This window comes from Arvicanthis niloticus, chromosome 4, assembly GCF_011762505.2.
Source record: "Arvicanthis niloticus isolate mArvNil1 chromosome 4, mArvNil1.pat.X, whole genome shotgun sequence".
NCBI lineage: Eukaryota > Metazoa > Chordata > Mammalia > Rodentia > Muridae > Arvicanthis > Arvicanthis niloticus.
The window spans coordinates 38,588,098-38,595,569 of NC_047661.1; positions in this window are offsets into that span (position 1 = coordinate 38,588,098).

The following is a 7,472-nucleotide window of genomic DNA, read 5'->3' on the forward strand; positions in this document are numbered from 1 at the left end:
TGCTTTCTCAATGATCTCTCTCTGCCTGCAAACAACTGTTTCATCTATTTTTATCTCCCCTCCTGTTTAGTCACAGTGAATGGATAAATTTGGCTCTGCCACTCTTGCAAGGCCAGAACTGAAGAACTCATTTACTTGATATTAAAATATTTTTAAAGCAAAGAAAGTGTATTAAAATGCAAAGTATTAAAAATCCATTTTGTATTTTCAATCATTGTATTTCTTTTAGTGGCACCTGGATAAAGGGGAGAACCAGGGCTTTGTCCCTGTGCAAGTTCTGAAGAAAAAAAGTATTTGGTGATCAAACTAGTGGTGTGTGATCCAGATTGTTTTATACTCAAGCAACAGTCTCCTTTCTCTGAAGAATGCACCCGAGGCTCCTGTTTCATAGATGAGAGGCACTCTGCTTACCAGTGTATAGGTCATAAACACTGGATTGAGTGTTTTTGAAACACTGTTCAGGAGCATATGACAGGTGCAGAATTGTGCAAGACCCTGTATCAAGCAGATATACCCTTTGGTGACTTCTCTCTGGCGGCTGTTGCAGGTTTGTTTGGTTTTGTCTTTGTATTTGCGACAGTGTCATGTTATGGTAGCTTAGAACTGGACATATCTAGGAAGAGAGAACCCTAGCTGAAGAGTCTCCATCAGATTTTCTTGTGAGAGTATCTACAGAGCTCTTCCTGGTTAGCCAACTTGTAGAGGTGGGCCTAGTCCACCATGGGCATTGCCAAACCTAGGCAGGGTGGTCCTGGGCTGTTTAAGGAAGGTAGCTGAGCAAGCCAGTGAGCGGCATTCTTTCATGGTCTCTTTCAGGCTTTAGCCCTGGCTTCTCTCAATGATAGCCTGTGACTCGGGATGTAAACTAAATAAACCCTCCCCTCTCCTAACTTTTTTGTTAGTGTTATATCATAGCAGAAGAAAAGTAAGCTAGAACTCCTAGCCAGAAACTTACCATCCCTGCCTCAGCTTCTGAAGTGCTGGCACCAAAGACATGTACCACTGTGCACAGCCAGGCCAGTAATCCAAGCGTAAGACATGAATGCCATTTCCAGGACTGGCCCGCAAAAGCACCCAAGATCATCATCCTTGGTTGTGCCTCCTCCCTGCCCTGATCTTCTCTGATGGTTTTGGATGTATTGTAAGCACAATAATGGGTTTAATGTGTTTGTTTTACATTTTCTTTATTCTCTCTGTTTCTATGACTGGTTCCCCGTTCCACCCCCCCCTCCCATTTCTGATCTCATTTTCTGTTCATTATATAACTTCATGAATGCCCTGCATTATACATTGCTGTTGACAATTTGATTGAGCTCCATCCTTGCAAGCATTTAAATTATGTCCTTTAATGTGGATGCTGGAGATCAGGCTCAGGTCTTCAGGCAGGCAAGAACTTTACTGACTAAGCCATCTCCCCAGCCCCCTGCTACTATATAGATGGAATTATATTAACCAAAAAGTTGTAAAATTGTATAACAGTGATTTTTAAAAGGGATCTAAAGATATCTTTTGATATCCATGTGTGTTCAGAGGATGAGCCAAGGAAGTTCTGAATGCCCGAAGGATGGCAGAGCCCTCAGCACCCACTTCAAATGTGAGGTAGAAGATTGTGTGAAAAAAGAAACAAATACACCCTCTTCTCCCTGAATTGCTTTTGGTCAGTACTGTGTATGACAGCAACAGAAAAGCAAACTAGAATGCCTAAGCTAGCCTTAAATTGGTCATCTTCCTGCTTCAGCTTCTGCAGTACTGACACCACACATTCCAAAGAAGCCAATCTGAAAGCCCTGATGTGCAGTAGCCCCACAGCGTGGGAGACTCTCAGGTTCCTGAATCACCATATATAGCACATTTATTCTGTTCACAATGCTACTCCTAATTTGGTTGTTGTGTGAATAAAGCATCCCTACTTGTATGTGTTCTGTGTTTGGCCACCAATAATTGAATTTTACTAACTAAAGCAATTAACCTATTCTCATATTACACCCAGCAATATTTCTAATAAGTCTTAGAGGTATTGGGTATTTTAGTAGATATTAGTATCTACTAAGATCTTCACAATCACACAGATAAGTCAGGCCATCCATGGACTGTAGTGTGATTGGCCAAGGGATTCTCAACTAGCACTCAAAAGTTGAATCCAACTCTACTTTCAAATCTTCTGACTGTAACTAGAACCACAATTTGGTTTTATATTTCCATTAATAATGTTATAATGGAAGTTCTCTTAAGACTTGCTGCAGATGCTTTATAAATTGATAGTCCAATGCTAGCCAGGCCCAAACAGTTGTGTAATGCACAGTCAGTGACCGGATAGAAAACATATCCAGAGCAGCTTCACTTGGGAGGGGAAAGTCCAGCCTCACTGATCTGTGGCATTTATGGAATCCCAATAGGCAGGCACAGTGAATACCTTCTTCCCAGGGAATTGGCAGGCTTCCTGCCTGTGTCCTGATCCTATTTTCTGAGAGGAACACTCCTGTCCACCTTTTCTCAGTAACCGTTGCTTTACTCTGGCTCTCTCTCCCCCATCTTCCTTACATTTCAAGGGAGCGCCAAGGACTATACTGTCCCTCCGGCATGCACACCTTCCAGAGCTCATTCTCTGAACAAGCATGGGTGTCCAGATGGTATCTTTAGTGCCACTTTAGAAAACCACAGTTTCCGATTTTACAGGTTTTGGGACTATACAATTCCACCTACCTAGTGGCAGAAGGCTGGGGAGATGCTCAGTCGGTGAAGGGTTCAACTGACTGAGCACCTGAGTCTGATGACATCCGCATAAAAAGCTGGGCACGATGGTGTACCTTGTGATCACAGCACTGGGGAAGCAGAGATGAGAGGATCTCTAGAGTTCAATGGTCAGCCACTATAGGCTAATCTTGAGCTCCAGGTTCAATGAGAGACCCTGTCTCAAAACAAATGATGGAAGTGATGGACGAGAACACAAAATACCAACCTTTGCCTCCGTGCATGTACATGCACACTTACTCATACATACATGTGCATGCACACACACACACACACACACACACACACACACACACACACACTGTGTCCAGACTCATTTTGCTTTTTAAAGGCAACCAACTACACCCCACACTTACTACTAAGATTTTTCTCAACATCTTTTCTTAGGTCTACAGTCTGCGGAGTACTTAGTCCTCTATGGAAAGCAGGAGTCTTCAGGTTTCCAACCTCTGTTCTGTCTAGGGTCTCCCAGAGCTGCTGAGTTAATGCTGCTTGCTTCAGTATTCTATTGAGGCAGCAGCTAACTTGAAGAGTTGGAAAGTCTACACAAAAGGTTTTCTCTGTTATACAATGATCAAGTTGGGCTTCATCAACCAAAGATGTAAAAAAAAAAAAAAAAAAACAATTATATAATACACACACAACACACACACACACACACACACACACACACACACACACCTATATATCTGAGGAACCTGTTAAGAAAAAACATTGGCACCAATACATACACACATTTTCATATGATACACAAACACACATACACTACTTGGGTATTATGGAAGTTCCATAGTAAACATGAAAGTAAACATGAAAAGTTAGTTCAGGAGCCTTTTCTCTCCTGTCAATATATATTCAACTATCCACAAGATGCCCCCTTTTCTACTTCACGCCATCCCCGACATTCATAAACAAGATATTTCTCTTTTTAAGATTGCCTGAGTTTTTGCTGACAGAAATTCCTGCTAGCTTAGGCCAGCTGTCACTGTAGCTAAAGGAAAACCAGTCCCTTTGTGACTGTTTTCTCAGGCAGCACAGCCACAGAAGCTCTGAGGAATCTGCTGATTCTAATGTCTCAGTGGCATGGTTGTGGCCGGGGAGTGGGGACCGCTCTGGGTGTGACACAGCCTCAGCCTTGGCTTTCCTATCACTTCTGTTTAGCTCTATATTCTTTTACAAGGCACTGAGGTTTAAAACGAGGTACATTTGCTACAACCAATTCCTGCTTTTGAATGTTAGTATATTAGTTAATAGGAAAGCTGTCAAGACCTATTACAGTCTACCGCTGGGCATAACCAATTCCTGTGTGATGTTTTTTTTTTTTTTTTTTGCTACCTAGGGAAATACTCCTTAAGCCATGGTGGGGGCATGTATTTATTATCAACTGACTAGTTACTGGGATATGAATTCTGGTAAAACAGTCTGCCGTATGAGCTAAAAGTAGTTGTCAATGTTGAGCAGAGAGATAAGAGGATTCCTACTGAGTTGTTATAACAAAATGCCACAGGCTGGCTTAGGAAAAAAAAAAAACAGAATTTTATTTCTACCAGTTTGGAAGCTGCCAAGTGTAAGATCAGAGTGTGGGAAGATTCAGTGGACTAGGGATGATCTGATTCCAACTCTATAGACAGTATCTTCTCATTGTGCATTCACTGCCTTGAGAGGTCAGGGAACCACTTTTTCATCAGGCCTCTTTTTCATCAGGACACTAATGTAATTAATGAGGCTCCTTCTTCACGACACAATGACCACATAAAGACCTCACCTCTTACTACCATCATTTCAGAGCTAGGATTTCAGCAGATTAATTTTAAGGGAGACATGTGTTGTGGCCAGCAGAGGGAATTAGGGATACATTGTGATTTTTCTTGTTTTCCCTGATTATCCACAAAAGAAAGAGCCATTGCATATCAAAATGCTCACAGCTAAGCATAGTGAACTTGGAGAGTTCGGCTGTTAGAAATACACTGCCAAGTTAAGAACTGAGCAAGAAGCAGGAAGAAGACATGCAAGCAAGAGACTGTCTGGCCTCTCGGATGCAGGAAACATTCAGGCAGAAGTGAGAATGGCTAGCAAATTAGCCGTTAGCTGAGGAGGCTTGGAGGAAATGTCCAATACAGTTCCCAAGTCAATGAACTGGTCCAGAGAGGGCAGACGGGCTCTTCTCTGGATCTGAGAGAGCTCACCACAGCATCAAAGAAATTCCTCCAGCCCAGTTGTGTGGATCCTGTACTGGAAAACCACTGTGGGGATTCTGGGACACAGTTAAGGAAAAAGACTAATTTGGTGACTTGAAAGTCAACCCTGAGTAAAATAAACCCTGAGTCTCAATTGTGATGGGGGAGGATAGATCGGGCTCTGCTGTCACACTGAGGAAGAGACCAAAGTTTATAAGCAGAGCTCTTGCAGACTTTTAAGTATGGAAGGTCAAGATTAAAACCTGCCTTTCCCTCTCTGTGATACTGTCCATGTGAAGACAGCGCATTCACTTTGATAATGAACTCATTTTGGTTACGCAGTTTTTCCTTTCCAACAAACTGTATCTTTTTTGCCTCCTTATACAACGGGTGGCATCAATAAACTCATAGCTCTAAAGACATGAACGAAGTTCACTGTTGCCAATCAACTACTGAGTGTCCTTAATTTGTCTCTTTCATAAAATATATTTATTTTTATATGTATTCTGTGAGACAGTTATGTGCTTGTGATTGTGTGTGTGAGAGAGATGTGTGTGGGTGTTGTGTAGTGTGTGTGTGGGTGTTGAGTAGTGTGTGTGTATGTGTGCGTGCACCATGTGCATGTAGACATCCTGGAAAGCTAGAGGAAAGCATTAGATTCCCTGGAGCTGGAGTTACAGATGGTCATGCGCTGCCATGGGGGTTCTAGGAACTGAACATGGTCCTCTGTAAGAACAGTTAATGCTCTTAACTGCTAAGCCTTCTTTCCAGCTCCATAATACGTTCTTCGATTCAAATATTTTAATGCCAGCTCTGAGTCAGAATTTTTCTAGGTCTTTTTTTCTAGAGATGAGAAAAAGAAGAAGATGTGCTATTTACATCAGGGTAAACAATGCACAGAAAAATAGAGTAAGGGGCTGCATTCTGATAGGAGCATCCCAGGAGGCACCTCCACAGCAGAGAACTACTAAGTAGAAAACTGTGGAAAGAAAGAACAAGAAGAAGACATCATGACCAGAGAGTGAGAGGTAATAACAGCAAACACAGAGTCAGAGGGACGAGAGCATCTTACTGGACAAGGTAGAGGACCTGGAACATTTTCAGTGGTGGCTATAAGACTAAGAGTTCATATTCTGGCTTCCAATTTAAGCATGGTCCTGGCTACTCTTTGTTGAACTGCTAGAGAAGATGGAAGGAGACAAGAACTGAATCAGAAGTGTGAAAATTACAGAAACATTTCTGTTTATAATTCTACAATGGAATTTGATGGTTAGTGAAGTTATGGTAGTCATGCCTATTGCAAAAGTGGTATAACGTTGTTTTAAATATATCATATACAATGTATATATTATCTATAAATGTATAATTAATTGAATATATATATATATATTTTCAGGCAGGAGAGGGGCCTGTTCAAAAAAATCCCCTTCAGGGAGATTCACTGTAAAACACTAAATATATATACATTTAAAAATTAAGCTTTCTTTTAAGATGCTGAAAATTAAATTATCTAGGTTGATACTTTTAATTTTGGACTTTCACACTCTAGGTACAAATAAATAAATGAATGGATGGATAGATGGATGGATGAATGGATAGATAGATAGACAGATGAAAATGAAAGTTACTTTCCCTAACCTTGGAACCACTTTCACATAATCTTAGGGCCATGTTTCATTCAAACTAACTATGTCTGAGCTAATCATTCTAGATTCAGTTGTCGTTCCTCACTCCTGGAAACTTACTGTTCAAGAGAAAAATGTTCTAAGTGGCTCAGTTCATACCACACCATGTCTGTGTATGACATTACCCATCCCACATCTTGGACAGGCCATGCCATCTGCTTCACATACATTTACTTATTCTCAGGCTCCATGAGGTGGAAAGCAACAGAGAGGTGTAATTCAGGTTTAATAAAATGCATACATGTACAGCTTTCACTCTTGTGGAGTCAGAGGATTGATTTCAGGCCCCCTGTAGATACTAAGACCTGTTGGTGTTCAGGTCCTTTATGCAGAATGCAGTTGGTTTTGCCTATAAACAACATACATTTTCCTTTAAATCAGCCCTAGATTGCTTATGCAGGTGGAGCATAGCCAATCTGAAAATCTAAACTCTTCTAAAACTTGAAACTTCTTTGCTGACATGATCCTCCTTCATCATACCCTTCTGCATATGGGGAGGCATGCACAATTACTTTTAAGTCTGTCTAAGATCACGTTCAGATTCTAAGTATATAGTGTTTATGGATACGAGTGCACATCATGTGTAAGGGCTGAATCTCTGCATTGTGTCGACTAGAGTGAATCTGGTCTCAGTTTATATAGAAAATATTCAGACATCCATTAAAGGTGTCAGGCCTGAAGCCTTTAGATAAGGGACACTCACCTTGTAATATTTAATATGATGAAGATAGTGGATAGTATTATATTGTTCAGGGAATGAGAAAGGGGGCGGGGTCTGTACTTGTTTAGTAATGATGACATTTTCCATTTTCTCCTCTTTTTTTTTTTTTTTTTTGAGACAGTCTTTGGCTATTCTAGA